Here is a 16056-nt window from a genome sequence, read left to right as displayed (position 1 = left end):
TGGGGCCGGAAGCAACTGCAGCTGTACTTCTGTAGCTGCCCCACCTCTGCTGCCCCTGGGGTGGTAGTCTAACCTCCAAACTCCTTCCACTCCTGCAGCTTTTCCCACTAACCCTCTATGTTGCATTTGGTGTTTGTGGGTTGAGATGTCAGGTAACTGCTGCAGCTAATGGATTCAGGGTGCTAGGGCACGTTCCACGCAGCTCCTGGTCTGGTTGGTCCGTGCTGCTCGTGCTGGGCTCTGTTCCGCTCTGCTCCCAGCTCCATGTTGGATAGAGCTCACCCAGAGACCATCCAGGCTCTCCTGGGCTGGAGCCCTGCTTCCCTCTGCTGTTTTGTGGGTTTTGCCATTCTAGAATTGGTTCAGAGCCATTTTTTATAGGTTTTTGGAGGGACTTGGTGGGGTAGTCCCTGCTTTCCAGCCGCCATCTTGGCTCCTTCCCCCCCCCTCCCCAGAGTATCTTGAGGGACATCTTAATACCCTTTGCTTTTTAAAATATCTCTTCTCTTTTTTCTTTTTTTCAATATTTATTTATTTTCAGTTTTCAACATTCACTTCCATAAGTTTTTGAATTTTCTCCCCCTCCCTCTGCCCTGCCTCCCCAAGAGGGCATGCAAACCAATGTGAGCTCTACACACACATTCCTATTAAACACATTATCACATTAGTCATGTTGCATAGAAGAGCTATAACAAATGGGAGAAGCCATGATAAAGAAAAGAAAACAAAAGAGAAAAGAATCTGCTTCATTCTCCATTCCAACTCCATAGTTCTTTCTCTGGATGTGGATAGCATTTTCCATCATGAGTCCTTTGGAAAAGCTTAGGTCCTTGCATTGCTAAGAAGGCCTAAGTGTACCAAAATAGTCTTTGAATACTGCGGCTATTGTTGTGTACAATGTTCTCCTGGTTCTACTCATTTCACATAGCATTAGTCCATATAAGTCTTTCTAGGTTTCCCCAAAGTCCCCCTGCTCATCATTTCTTATAGCACAATAGTATTCCACTATATTCATATACAAAAATTTGTTCAGCCATTCCCCAATTGGTGGGCATCCCCTTGATTTCCAGTTCTTGGCCACCACAAAAAGAGCTGCTATTAATATATTTGTGCATGTGGGTCCTTTTCCCATTTTTATGATGTCTTTGGGATACAGCCCTAGGAGTGAAATTTCAGGGTCAAAGGGTATTCACATTTTTATAGCCCTTTGGGCATAGTTCCAAATTGCTCTCCAGAATGGTTGGATCAGCTCACATCTCCACCAACAATGAATTAGTGTTCCAACTTTCCTACATCTTCCCCAACATTTATCATTTTCCTGTTTTTTTTATGTTAGCCAATCTGACAGGTGTGATGTGGTACATCAAAGTTGTTTTGATTTGCATCTCTCTAATCAATAATGATTTAGAGCATTTTATGTGGCTATAGATAGCTTTAATGTCTTCCTCTGAAAACTGCCTGCTCATATCCTTTGACCATTTATCAATTGGGGAATGACTTGTATTCTTGTAAATTTGACTGAATTGTCCATATAGTTTAGAAATGAAGGCTTTATCAGACACACTAGTTGTAAAAATTCTTTCCCATTTTTCTGCTTCCTAATCTTGGTTTCATTGGCTTTGTTTACACAAAACTTTTCAATTTAATGTAATCAAAATTATCCATTTTGCGTGTCATAATGTTCTCTATCTCTTGTTTGGTCATAAATTCCTCCATTCCTTGCTCCCTTAATTTATTTATATTATCAACCTTTATACCTAGATTGTGAACCCATTTGGACTTTATTCCAGTATATGGATGCTGTCAGACATTGGTCTATGGCCAGTTTCTGCAATACTATTTTTTCAGTTTTTGAGTTTTTGTCAGCATTTTTTGTCAAACAGTGAGTTCCTATTCCAGAAGCTGGGGTCTTTGGGTTTATCAAACAGTAGATTGCTATAGTCTTTGACTGTGTATTGTGTACCTAACCCATTCTGCTGATCTACCCCTCTATTTCTTAGCCAGTATCAAATGGTTTTTATGACAGCTGCTTTATAATGCAGTTTAATATCTGGCATGGCTAGGCCACCTTCTCTAGCATTTCTTTTCATTGATTCCCTTGATATTCTGGTCCTTTTGCTCTTCCAGATGAATTTTGATATTATTTTTTTCTCTTTCTCTCCTCTGATTTCTTATGTCTACAAAGTAATCTTGAATGATTCAAATTAATATTGTTTCATTGCTGAAGGCCTTTCTCTGGACTGATTGCAAAATTAAAATTTTGAAATTTAACAGCATGTCTTAGAATTTCAAATGTAAAGTTGTGCTCTGGGAACAATCTATGAACTGGATCAATCAGCACACTGTCATCAGTATTCACATATTTTGGTGAATTTTGTTGTACTATTTCCTGCATTATGTTATATACATGTGTGTGAATTTAATTTTTCATGTACTCTGAAACATTGGCAGCTAAGCACTACAATGGATAGAGGGAAGGACCTAGAATCAAAAAGACTCATCCTTCTGAGTTCAAATCCATTCTCAGACACTTGCTAGCTGTGTGACCCTGGGCGAGTCACTTAACCAAGCTTGCCTTAGTTTCCTTCTCTGTAAAATGATCTGAAGAAGGAAATGGATAATCATTCTAGTAACTTTGCCAAGAAAACTCCAAAAGTGGTCACAAAGAGTTTGACACACCTGAAACAAATGAACAACAGTAATTGAAACATCTATGATTCTTATGTTATCTTACCGTATTTTGTGTGATATTTTGTTCATTCACATAAGCTTGTATATTTGCTTTTTTCCACACTTTTCCAACTTGAATATTAGTTCCAAATTGATCATTTTCAAATATCCTACTACTTTGAACAGATTGTCTGTCATGTTTTCTAAGTAATTTGCTCTAATTTCTTTTTTTTAAAAAAAATCATTTCTGCTTTGAGAACTTAAACTTTGGAATTACTTTTGTTCCTAGTATAAGTTTTTTTAATGATATTTCTTTTGAACTATTCTTGAGGTCCTTGCTAATGATTTGCTACTTCTGAGGATACTTTTTTTGAGATATTGGTCCATTTTTTTTCCAGAGTATAAAATATTTTCATTCTCTTTTGACCATTCTAGGATTATTATATTTTCTTTTTGTCTCCATGAGTTTTAGTTTAGTTTAATGCTTGAGAGGTAGGATGGTGAGCACCTCCTTGTCCTAGACTTTTTTGTTCCCAACGGATTGTCTCAGATTTCTCTCTGTACTAATTTTCCTCTGTTCTTTTCATTTCTGGGTGCTTTTTGTCAGATGCCAATCTTGAATCATTCGTAACATTTCTCTTCCTCCCCCCCACTCTTGTAAATGTGTTCCCGTTTGAGATATTAAGATAAAGGAGATAAATACATATGCTCTCAATTAAGCACAGTGTTTGTCATACAGCAAGTTCTTAATGGTTGCTGTGAACTGAATGACTAAGAGACTGGAGAGACTGGAGGGTAATGAAGACAGAGGGGACACTCTGCTGAAGAAGAAGAGATAAAATCAAAGCTGATTCCAGGGTGTCTTGCCTTGGCAAGAAGAGGGCACCCTCTTTATGTGAGGAACATGTAAAGTAGGAGACAGTCAAGGAAGACATATGAATAATGTGAGAATGAAGAGGAGTGGAAAAGAGAAGGCTCTCAGTAAACACCCTCACTTTTTTTCCGGTGAAGTATGAACCCGAGTCCTTAGCTGGGAAGATGGTGTGAAGGGGTATGGTATAAAGATTTAGGATGAATGAAAATTTTGGAATAGCCATGAAAGCAAGTGAGACAGTGACTGAATTAGAGAGGTGTAAAAGGATTGTTTTGTGTACTGAGGCCCCAATTGAGATTAGGTAACAGAATTGAAGTAGACCCAATCACCATTGATTCCTTCTGTGCTGTTTACAAATATACAAAAGACTTCTCACTCCTTAAAAATTTTCACTAGACCTTCAATTTATTATCTCATATCTCTTCTCCTTTTCATAGCCAAACTTATAAGAAAAGCTGTCTATACTCATTGTCTCCATGTTCTCTCTTATTTCTAAAGCCTCTCTGGTCTGACTTTTTACCCCACTTTTAACTGAAATTTTACTCCAATAAAATAACATCTGAGGTGAGTTTAATGAAAGCTAGTGAATCCAAGAGGTAGCCATCTATTCTTGAATTTAGTACTTGAATTATTGAATTTTTCACACAGAAATGTTTAGTGTAACAATAAAGTTGTGATCTCTGTAGGTTATGATGCAGAACATACTTTAATTCTTTCATGGACTCATGATCTCACAGAGGTAGGCAGTCTCTTCATCATTGTGGATAACCATCTAATTATGCTTTCCCATTGTGGGCAATTCTTGTCCATATTTTTTTCATAAACGCTTCACAAAACTTCTACATAATGTGTGGAGGCCTTACTTTTGGTTTTGGTTTTGTTTTTTGGTTTGTTTGATTTTTTTTTAGTATTTCCTGAACACAACTTTTACATGAAGTTTCTCTGTTAAAGCCCTCATTTCTCAAAAACATAGAGAACTGAATCAAATTTATTATGAATGAATAAGAGCCATTTCCCACTTTAGTAATAGTCAAAGAATAGGAACAGTCAGTTTTCAGATGAAGTAATCAAATCTCTCTATAGTATTATGAAAAACGCTCTAAATCATTATGGATTAGAGAAATGCAAATTAACACAATTCTGAGGTACCACTCCAAACCTACCAGATTAGTTATTATGACAGAAAAGGAAAACTATAAGTGTTAGAGAGGATGTGGGAAAATTGAGACTTGAATGCACTGTGGTGGGGTTGTATACTGATTCAACCATTTTGTAAAGCAATTTGGAACTATGTCTGAAAGGCTATAAAATAATGTATACTCAGCCATATAGGTATGTATTTATACCAATGATATATACCATAATTTGACCCAGTCATACCACTTCTAGGCCAATATCTTAAAGATTTTTATTATAAAAGGAAAAGCACCTATATGTACAAAAATATTTATAGCAGCTTTCATGGTGTTGTCAAAAAAAATCAGAAATTCAGAGGATGTCCATCAAATGAGGAATGGCTGAATAAGTTGCAGTATATGATTGTGATAGAATACTATTTGATATAAGAAATGATAAGCAGGATGCTCTCAGAAAAACCTGGAAAGATTTACATGAGCTGATGCAAAGTGAAATGAGCAGAACAGGAACAACACTGTACACAGTAAAAACAATATCATATGACAATTAAATAGGAATGATTTAGCTATTTTCAGCAGTGTTATTATCAAAGACAATTCTGAAGGATCTATGATGAAGAATTCTATCCATCTCCAAGGAAAAAAATCTTATAAAGCCTGAATGCAGACTGAAGCATAGTTTTTTTTAAGACTTTATTTTTCTTGTGTGTTTTTTTTGGTTTGTATTTTCTTTTATAACATAACTCACATGGAAATATGTTTTGCATAATTATACTTGTACAGCTGGGAGATAAGTTCCACTTTGGTCAGTTTGAGTTTGAAATGTCTCCGGGATATCCAGTTGAAATGAACAACAAGTAATTAATGACACTGAATTAAAGCTCAGGGGAGAGCCTACATTTCAAAATTTCATATACACACATATATGCATATATACATATATATATATATACATAAATAAATATATGCCTATATACACACATACATATGTGTATACATACAGATATGTCATCTGCATAGAGATAATAACTATGCACATGTGAGCTGGTATCCACTAAGGACACCAAGAGAGAAAGATTTTAGAGAGAAAGGTTCAAGACACAGCCTTGGAGAACACTGAGAATTAAAACACATGTTATAGATGAGAAGCCCATGGGGAAAAATACTGATTAGACAAGCAGGAGGGGAACCAGGAGAGAGAAGTCATAAAATCATGGAAAAGAGAGAATTGGAAGGGAGGGGAAGGTATAGAGACAAATTTAGAAAAGAGGTCAGGTAGAATGAGGACTGAGAAAAGACCATCAGAGGTGGTGATTAACAGATCATTGGTAGATGTAGAAAGAGTAATTTCAGTTGAGAGATGTGATCAGAACCCAGATTACAAAGGCTTGAGGAATGAGGGAGAGGAAAGGGAGTGGAAACCACAAATATAGATAGTATTTTCTAGAACTTTTGCTGTGGAAGATAGGAGAGATATAGATAGAGTGATTGCTTGAGAAGACATTAACATTCACTTATAGCCAAATCTGTATCAATTATCATCTTGTGGATTTTTCCTTATATACATGAAAGGATGAATGAGGAGTTATAAAGAACCCTGGACCCAAAGTCAAAGGACCTCACATTAATTCTGATGCTGTCATTTATTACCTGTGTGACTTTGAACAAGTCATATTACCTTGATAGACATCCTTCCTCATCTGTAAAAGGAAGGCTTTGGTGTAAAGTGTCTCCAGTGTCCAGTCCAGCTCTGAATATAGGGTCCTATAAACCAATGGATGAAATAACCTCAAAGGTCCTGGCTCAAAATCACTGATTTCTTGTTCAACTGTTTCAGTCATGTCCAGTTTTTGTGATCCTATTTGGGGTTTTCTTGGCAAAGATATTAGAGTGATTGTCATTTCCTTCTCTAGCTGATTTTACAGATGAGGAAACTGAGGGAAACATGCTTAAATGACTTGACCAGGGTTACATGATTTGGAAGTGTCTGTGGCTAGATTTGAACTCAGGAAGATGAGTCTTCCTGATTCCAGGCCCAGCACTCTATCCACTATGTCACCTAGCTGCCTCCCCAAAAAATCAATGATATCCAAGAACTTATCCCTTCAAACCTCCATTTCACATGGAGTGAACAAACCAAATACTAAAATAACATGTGCATAAAAATCATCAGGGAAATCTTTCTCCACTTTTGAAAACTATTAGCCACACAGCACACTCTTTTTCTCCCTGAAATGTAATGCTAACTCACTATGGAGTATGAATAAAAGTATGAATAAACACCATTGCCCCTCTGGAAATTAAGGAAAACAATTACAATACAGGCATGAATGCCTACCTAGCAACTGAGCCCCACTTCAATAAAAGTTAATAGGAAGCTTCATGGTAGCCTTCCCCACTGACTTCCTGACAGAGATTCTTCTCACTGCCTGAATTATTACACAACTGCAGTGGAAGTCTCAACTCAATAATGCATCAGGAAAGCACAAATTGCATTTCAGCCTCTCCTGAGACCGTTTCTTCCGCTACCAAATAATGTTGGATGTAAATATCTTCATTGTGAATGATTAATTTCTTATCCTTTGAAGTGAAATTATAGGTTTATAAAGTTCAAATTATTTGTTATTAAAATAAGGAGTAGTTTAATCACACTATCATCAAAGACTCAGAGGCCAAAGTAAGTCTCCATATTTTTTAAAGCTCTACCATACAGTCTTTTCCAAGACTGTCCATTGCTGTTCAGGCATTTCAGACTCTTTGTGACCCCATTTGGAGGATTTTTAGCAGAGATACTGGGGCTGGTTTGCAATTTCCTTCTCCAGGTCATTTGACAGATGAGGAAGCTAGGGCAAACAGAGTTGAGTGACTGTCCAAGGTCACAGAGCTAGTAAGTGTTGGAGACTAGATTTGAACTCACGAAGATGAATCTTTCTGACTCCAGGCCTGGCACTCTATCCACTGCATCACCTATCTGCCCTTAATCTTTTCCAAGACTATTTATTTTATTTTGAAAACACATGTGTAAAATTATATTAGTCTTGCTAAATGGAAAATTTACAACTAAACATCTCCTCATTTCAATTTAAAGTATACTTTGCATGTTTATGGAGCTTTTCTTAATTGATATTTTTTTATTTTAAAATTATTTTTTAATTATTTGTGTGTCTCAAAACTCAATATATAATAGGAGTTAGAGGACTGGCCTTGGAATCAAGATAACCTAATCCTTGCAGTGGGACCCTGGAAGTGTGGCAAGTGATACTCTAGGCATCTCTATAAGCCTATAAGTGCACTGAGTTGTGAATCAGATTTGACAGAGGTTCAAAAGTATGCTACTTTCACCATTGATGGTAGTAGACTGGAGAACTTCAGTGTACTGTATGAGGAAATTAAAAAGTGGTCCAAATAATGGGAGTGAGAAGAGAGCTTGATCTGCCCAAGAATTTAGAGAAAAAAAATCTGAATTCAATGGAACATGAAGATGTTTTGTTTTGTTTTCAAAAAAATATCTCAAAAGGGAAAGATTCCCTTTTGTGAATGGTATTGTCATTACCAAGAACAGCTTGTCAAGACAACATTAGCAACTACCAATTCTTGAAAAAATGTTTTCTACTTTCTGATTTTTATTAAGTTCTCATGAGGGTGAAAATTTATACACTGATAAACTGCAACACTATATATACACTGATGATACCATTGACGAAAATGTGAGAGAGTGAGCAGCCTTCATGGACTGGTGATTGTTTGTTGTTGTTATAGTATATATATATATATACATACATACATATATATATATGTATATGTATATATTTGTACAGAGGGAGAGAGAGGGAGAGAGAGAGAGAGGGAGAGAGAGAGAGACTCTGAAGATACTCTTCCACCCCTCACTTTCTATTGGAGGAAAGGCACCCAAAACTTGGTGACCTCTGCTATATAATTCCAAAGGCAGCTAGTCCTGAGGACTTGGGGTTTGTTTTTTTGTAATTTTATAGTTCAGAAACCTTCATTCTTTCCCCCAGGATTACTGGTCACAACCACTTTTGCCCAAGTTCTTAAACTATGCAAAAGGGCATAATAATGGCACATTGAGTCATTTTATTTGTCAAAAGCACTAAACAGAGGGCCTGGAACAAAGTAGGTACTATATAAATGCTTATTACCTTTTCCTTCCCTTCCCCAAAGCACTGAACACATTGACAGTATCAGAGAATATATATACATATATACATATATATATACGTATACACACACATATACATATATATACATATATACATATATATGTATATATATATATATATATACATATATGTATATATGTATATATATGTAAGCTATACTACACTTGGAGATGTTCATTTCCTCATCTCTTTTACAGGGCCAAGCTTGGTCACTATAATTAATACAATATTTATGTCTTCTCATATTTCACTGAGTTCCTGTTTTCAGTCACTCTTAATGATACAAGAAGTCCAGTGGGAAACTCCACACCATAGCTAAGGAGAATATATTTTAGAATCCATCAAAAGGACTTGTCATAACCAGCAGTTACCTCCTTTGCCATATGTGATAGAAGCTTACATCCATTTTCTGCCTGATTCTCTATGTATTTGAGGAGTATATGTCACAGATTTTCTTGGTGGCTGGGGTAGGGGTGGGATTTATTTGTCCTACTCTTCACCTTAGTAAAAAGAGTTTGAGAAGCAAAACAATAAATGGGGACTGGGTATAGGGCAAGAGTAATATCTTAAAAGCAAGTGTGAAGTACAGAGTGACAACCTTTTGATCAGCTAAGGAAGGGGCAGAAATAATCAGACTGCACTCTGTTCATACACTATATAAATGGGAAACAAAAAAGACAACTAAGGGAATATTCTCTCTTCACAGTGGAAGTATTTCCCTACACTCAATGAGATCTTTCCACCAAACCTTTAAATTCTCAAACTAGGGTATATTCTAAGGCTTATCTCCTCAAAGGAGATCACTGTGTCATAGAGTTAAAAGGGTCATTAGATGACATCTAGTCCAACCATCTCATTGGTGGTGGTACAGTGAATGCTGGATCTAGAGTCAGAAAGATGTGAGTTCAAATTAGGCCTCAGACACTGGCTTTGGGATTTTGAGCAAGTTACTTAACCTCTGTTTGCCTCAATTCTCTTCACTGTAAAATGGGGATAAAAATTGCCAGAGCAATTGTGAGGATCAAACAAGATAATATTTGTAAAGTGCTTAGCACAGGGTGCTAAGTACTATATATTGTTAGCTATTATTATTATTAATAGAACTTTACAGATGAGAAAACTGAGTCTCAGAGGGCTTACATAGCTTGCTCTTGAGTCACGTGCAAAAGAAGTATTAAAGAAAGGATTTGAAATCACTTCTTCTGGACTCCAAGTCCAACACTCTATCAATTATAAATACTGACAAGATGACCCTACTAACCACAAGCCATTTGGTGTCCATTTTTCTTGAGTACAAAATTCATTTTTTAACCTAAAAACCACAATGTAGCTATAAACTAAAAAGAAAGCTTAGTAGTAAATATGGTAGCAAGATATCAGGCAGGAAGAAGGATCCAGAGGCATATGGGATGTTGGTCCATAGTCCTCCGATTAATCATCCCCAACACTCTCTTTCATAGAAAAAAAACATTTCAACTTGTGGGGAAGTGATTTTTCTAGGTTTAAACTAGTTCCAAACAATTACTTCAAGGAAAGAAAGCACATATCTTGATATTTCTTTGAAAAGCATCTAGGGAAAAAATTTCAGCTATAGAATCCTAAGTGGCCTGAAGACAGCCTTTTCTTTTCTTGAGCTCACAGCCTCATTAGGGGAGACAAAATACAAGTAATTATGTATACATAAGATATATAGAGGGGAGAATGGAAATAGTCAACAGAGGGAAAGATCACCATAAAAGGGGATAAAGGCTTTTCATAGAAGGTGAGATTTAAGCTGAGCCTTGAATGAAGCCAGGGAAGCCAGGAGGCAGAAATTAGAAGAAAGAGAGTTCCAGGCACCGAATGACAGTGAGAGATAATTCCTAAAATCAGGAGGTTTGGTTTATTCAAGGAACAGCAAAGGGGACAGTGTCGCTAGATCACAGAGTACATGGGAGTGGTGGCTGGTTAGTAAGGTATAAGAATAGAAAAGTGGTAGGACAGATGGAAAAGCTATTTGAATGCCAAATAAATGTATTATATTTGATTTGTGATGCAACAGTGAACCACTGGAGTTGTTTAAAAAGGGCAGTAACACTGTCAGAGCTACGTTTTAGAGAGATCAGTTTGAAAGATGAGTGAAGAATGTCTCCAATAAAGGTCTTATTTCTCAAACATAAAGGTAACTAAGCCAAATGTATAAAACTAAGAGCCATTTCCCACTTGATAAATGGGACAAGAATATGAACAGGTAATTTACATAATAAAAATGAAACAACAAAAGTCATATGAAAAAAAATGCTCTAAATCACTAATGAGAAATGTGTATGCCTTGACCCAGCAATATTGCTACTAGATCTGGATCCAAAAGGCATCAAAGAAAAAGGAAAAAGATCCATATATACAAAAAATATTTATGGTAGCTCTGTGTGTGTGTGTGTGTGTGTGTGTGTGTGTGTGTGTGCATGTGTGTGTGTGTGTGTGTTGGCAAAGAATTGGAAACTGATGGGGTACTTTTCAATTGAGTAATAACAGATCAAGTTGTGGTAATATGTGACTGCAGTAATACTATTGTGCCATAAGAAATGGTGAGTGGGATAGTTTCAGAAAAACCTGGAAAGATTTAAATATGATAGAAAGTGAAGTGAGCAGAACCAGCAAAATATGGTATACAAAAACAAGAACATTGCAATGATAACCAATTGTAAAAGACTCAGCCACTATGATTAATTCAATGATCAACAAATTTCCAAAGGACTCATGATAAAAAATGCTATTGCTCTCCAGAAAGAAAACAAAAATGGACTCGTGCTGATTGAAGCACATTTTTCACTTAATATTCCATGCTTTTTTGCAACATGCTAATATGGAAATAAGATTTGCATGACTTCACATATGTAACAGATATCATATAACTTGCCTTTTAAAAGAGTTGGGGAGGAGCCAGAAGGAGGGAGAGAATTTGGAACTGAAAATAAAAATTAAAAAAAAAACCTGAGTGAAGGATGAATTGGAAATGAGGAAGATTTGAGGGGAAGAAACCAACCAAAAAAACTATTCTGATTATCTATGCATGAGGTGATAATAGCCTGTGATGGGGGAATATCTGTATCAGAGGAGAGAAGCAGGACATAGACGGCAAAGGTAAAAATATACGGGATTTGGCAACAGATCAGATTTTGTGGGAGAGTCAGTGAGGTGTCAAGGACAATACCTAGGTTTTGAGCCTGGGTGACTATGAGGATGGTGGTACCCTTGGCAGTAATGGGGAAGTTGAGAAATGGGTATAGTTTTGGGGGAAAAAAAGAAGAGTTCAGTTTTGGACTAGAATTTAAGATATCTACAAAACATTAAGTGGGAAATATCTAAGAGGCAGTTGGAGATGAGTCTGGAGGTTCAGAAAATGTTAATGCTACATAGGTAGTAGATCTGAGAATCATGAGCAGAGAGATGATAATGGCACAGAGGATAAAATGCTGGACTTAGAGTCAGGGAGGACCAAGATGGAATCCTGCCTTAGACACTAGTTGTATGTGACCTTGGTCAACTCGTTTAACTCCTGTCTCCTGTCTGCCTCCATTTTCTCTTCTGTAAAATGGGGTGATATTAGCATTTACCTCACAGGATTATTATGAGGTTAAACATGATAACAGATGCAAGATGCTTTGCAAGCAATGCTAGGTATCATTGCTGTTATCGTTATTATTAAAGATTGTCAATGTAGCCCAAGATCACACTATTCATTTAGTTATCTCATCACACTTCTGACTCACTAAGCCTTCTATCCAGTGAATGCCATAAGTCATTTTCCAATGAGCCAATACCTGATCATTCCTCTCCCATCTCATAAATGTAGAGCTGTTATTTTTAATACTCAAGTTTAACACCACATTTGTCCCTATTGAGCTTCATTGCATCAGATTCAGCTGGATGTCCTACCCTATAGAGAACTTTTGGCATCCATTTCTATCATCCCCTTTGTTAGCTATCCCTCCTAATTCTGTATCGTTCACAAATTTTACAGTTAGATTTTTATCTAAGTCACTCATAACAGACATTAAACACAACAGGCCCAAGCAGACATCCCTGCACTTTCTCACTAGAGATTACTTGCCAATGTTAACTTTGAACCACCAACGACAATCCCTTGAAACCAAGCCCTAATAGTTCTGAATCCAACTAACCACATTAATATCTACTCTACATCTTTCCATCATCTTTCATTAGAAGGATGGAGGATTCTGATTGCATGTTCAAACCAAAGATGGCATCATCCACTGGGAAGATGAACTTCTAGCACAAACATGAGGCCTGGAGCATGTGTGGCTATTCTGTGTTTGCCTATGACACAGTAACACATTTGGGAGAAGGCTTTTTCAATGGGCTACACATTTGGTACTTTTGTCATTAAAGGAGGCTGAGTCAGTCCCAGAAAGGGGTTTTGAAGTATCCCTGTATGTGTGTGTGCAGGGGCGGTGTGACTCCTTTACTCATTAGCTGAGACCAGAAAGTAAAGGGGAAGGTCCTTGGGTCCTCTGTCCTTTCTGTTTTTTGCTCTCCCATCCTAGCCCATTTGGCCATCAAGAAATGGATCTGGGTTCTCTTTTATTGTTTTCCCTTCTAGATAGAGAGAGCAGAAAAATATGATTTTGGGAGGTCCAAAGGCCAAAAGTGGGAGCCACATGACTCTGGAAGCACAGGATTCCAAGTGGGGATTTTAGCCTTCTATTTCACACCACCTATCTACAATCACCTTTGAGACTCTAGTCCATCAGTGTTGTCACGAGGCATGAATTTGGTGGGATCAGGGATTGCTTTGTGAGAACCTAAACTGTGAACCTCATCCCCATCCCTGCACTTTCAGTGAGCTAGGCAGAGTATACTCAGATGGCAGGAGAAATGTTTGTAGATTCTTGTTATATCTTTAAAGTAAGTTAAGTGGTTAAAGAGAATTGGGGTGCTGATCACTGTGCCCCTCAAAAACATGGAGTAGGATGGAATAGAATCAACTGAGGCTTGAGTCAATAGCAGAGGAAGGAGAACACCAAACCCCATGTGCCTGAGAACCCCGGAAGGGCAGGGAGATATAACTGGCCTAGCCTATGTTACATTCTCCACATAAATAATATTTTATATTTTAGCAAAAGCGCTGGTAAAAACCTAGGCAAGTTATATCCAGGGCATTTCCTTCATCTACTAGTTTAATAATTATTTCAAAAAAGAGAAAAAAGGAAGGAAATACCTATATTTCTCATTTCATAAAGCATTAGTTACTACTACTACTACTCAAAAATAAATTGCATTAGAAAACAAGACACCACACCTATCATCCTGGCTAGTCCCTGAATTCTGGATGACCCTGCACTCTGTCTGGGGCTTTGGCATTGAGCAGCCTCAGAGACTCCTTGCTTTTGTTGCCTCTTGAATGGTTCCAAAATGACCTGAAACTTCCTCACAGCTAAGAGCTACATAACAATCTCTCCTCCTTTGACCTCAAACTTTGATGGAAGGCTAGCTCATCATGGTGTCTCCTCTGCCTATGTCTAATTCTGTCACCTTCATGATTCATTCTCAGCTGCATTTTAGAGCCTTGCCCATTCCTCGCTTCAACAATCACATTCTAGGCCTGTAAACAACCAGAGTGTTTTGCAAATAAGTCTTCTTTAAGGGATTATGGACTTTCTTTTTTTCTGAACATTTCAAAACCTAATTTGAACATGATCACATAAAATTTAGAACATATTTTTTAAGAATGCAATAATTTCTCCACATAGAATCTTAAACACATATATAGCTAAATTCTAGACAGATCTGTTAATCATCTGTCAAATTATATTATCTGAGATGTTTCCTTTTGTTAGTAAATATAATGTATAGTTGGCAGCAGTACAAGAACATTGGACTTGAAATCAGGAAGCCCTGAGTTTGGATCCTGCCTCATGTACTTGTTAGCTACATGACTCTGGGGAAGTCATTTTAATTCACTTTTTAAAACTCTCTAGGACTCAGTTTACCCATCTTTAAAATAATATTTGATGGCATCTAAGGTCCTTTAGTAATCTCAATTTACCATCTTATGATCTATAATTACTGGCCCCTGCCTAGTAGAGCCATGAGATATAGAAAGGGAACCAGTTGGCCAGCCTTGGGTAAAACATTCCTCGTAAGTGGAGGCATGTCTTACCCTTCCCCTCCCCCAGATGGATGCTCTCAGTTTCAAATAGTGCCGAAGAGGCATTTGAATTCAATTCAAAAAGCAAAACATATTTTATCAAACACTGGCCTTTTTTTAGTCTAAGTACAGAAGCCTAGCTAGGCCTGTCTCCTGGCTACCCTCCTTGTAATAAATGTCAGCTTGATGTTTAATGAAAACCAGCTGAGTCATTTGGAGGGTACAGATGCCGTTTTTTTCTTTTGATTCCAGTTCAGATTGGTCTTACTCTTCATAATCTCCCACAGCTGCCAAAAATTCATCTTATCTTTTCATGAGGTGAAATTTCCATTAAGGGTGATTATGGTGACAGAGGTCAGGCGTCTGGTGTGAGATGAGCTACTAAAAAGAAACCCTGCACCAAGCAAAAGGCTAACAGAGAAAACAATTCCAATGAAGTCAGTTTCAGTTATTTATCAAAGCATTCTGGGCATTGCTTGTTCACACACACACACACACACACACACACACACACAGAGGCACATAGACACATAAACACATAAGGTTTCCTGGGCTTTCTTATTGACAGAATAGTTTTAGAGATAGGAGGGGGAGGTGGGCAGGGGACAAAAGAGAAAGGATGAATGTGTTCCTTTACTTAGAAGGAAATTTTAGTAGTTGAAACAAAATTCAACTGCCAGTATATTCATCAACTGGACTGCCTACATTTTCTGGATACAGGACTCAGATGAAGGAAGTGCTGAATATAAATGATTTGTAATTTCAGCATTTTTGTTATTTCAGATGAAATTTCCTGGCTGGAAGCAATAATGTAGCAATACTTAATAACAATAATAATAATCCACTCAAAATGTAATGTTTCATCTATGTTATGGGTGGTGGGTGATGGGGACAATGATAAAGGAAGGAATTATAAGCTTGGCATGGATGATAGGAGACTGCTATAATAGCTATGAAGGCCTACCAAGAAGCTTGAAATAGAGCCTATTGGATCTGATGAATGAGAGGCTATATTCCAGTGGCCTTGAGATATTTAGCCCCAGA

Source organism: Trichosurus vulpecula, chromosome 6, assembly GCF_011100635.1.
Source record: "Trichosurus vulpecula isolate mTriVul1 chromosome 6, mTriVul1.pri, whole genome shotgun sequence".
NCBI classification, from domain to species: domain Eukaryota; kingdom Metazoa; phylum Chordata; class Mammalia; order Diprotodontia; family Phalangeridae; genus Trichosurus; species Trichosurus vulpecula.
The sequence above is the reverse complement of the archived record's forward strand: the minus strand, read 5'-3'. Positions refer to the sequence as shown.